The sequence below is a fragment of the Etheostoma spectabile genome, chromosome 20, assembly GCF_008692095.1.
Source record: "Etheostoma spectabile isolate EspeVRDwgs_2016 chromosome 20, UIUC_Espe_1.0, whole genome shotgun sequence".
In the NCBI taxonomy this organism is placed as follows: Eukaryota; Metazoa; Chordata; class Actinopteri; order Perciformes; family Percidae; genus Etheostoma; species Etheostoma spectabile.
In genome coordinates this window covers 16,163,811-16,164,760 of record NC_045752.1, presented here as the reverse complement: position 1 = coordinate 16,164,760, position 950 = coordinate 16,163,811, and positions in this window count along the sequence as shown.

The following is a 950-nucleotide window of genomic DNA, read 5'->3' as shown; positions in this document are numbered from 1 at the left end:
ATATCTATTTACTTTGTAATAAGATGATTTTGTGAAAAAGGGGCAGCATCAAATAAACTAATTTCTTTTGCCTGCTCCTGCTCGAACTAATCCTTTTATACTGTATACATTTCTTTTTTTCTGTTTTTCTTGTCGTTGTTGTTAAATTCTGATTGTTTTTGGTTCATTCAGTGGTTTTAATATTTTGTTTTGTCTTGCAACAGTGTTGATTGTTCGAGATAAATAAAATAAGTGAAATGGTTGTGCTGATTTTAATATACTAGTACATATAATAGTACCGTGCCCGTTCAAAATGTGTCTGTTTGGAATAGGCCTGTGTTGTTGCTGCTTGAAGCTTTCTAAAGAACCATTGTAACCCAAAATTGCTTACAGAAGGACCCCAAACCCCGCTGTATAGCCTATTGACTGACTCGCTACACACTCACCGGTACCAACTCATTTACAAATCCTTGCTGTACCTACGCTCACTGGTCACCATAGCTTCACCCACCTGCTCCCTGCATTGACAGTTACATCTCCTGGGTCACCCAAAAAGCCCACACCTCCTTTGGCAGTCACTCCTTCAAGTTCTCAGCTGCAAACGATTGGAATGCACTTGAAAAAGCACTGAAAATGAAAACCCTTATCTCACTTACTGCCTTCAAAGTACGTCTGTCATCATTCATGCTCAGCTCCTGCACCCCCTATTACATTCCTGCAATCCTTTACCTCAGTCACACCCCACTGCATATTTGCACAGATGCACATCTCCTGCATTGCTATTATATTCTGTGCGCCCTCTTTGCACTATACATTCGGCCTGGTGTGCTCAACTGTCATTCCTCCAACCTTTGCTGTCACTGAATTTTTGCACACGACAATCTGCACTAACTGTATATTGACTCTGTCTTTTATCTGTTTTTTTATTTTTCAACTGTTTTTTAAATGTTTTTGTGTAAAGCACTTTGAAT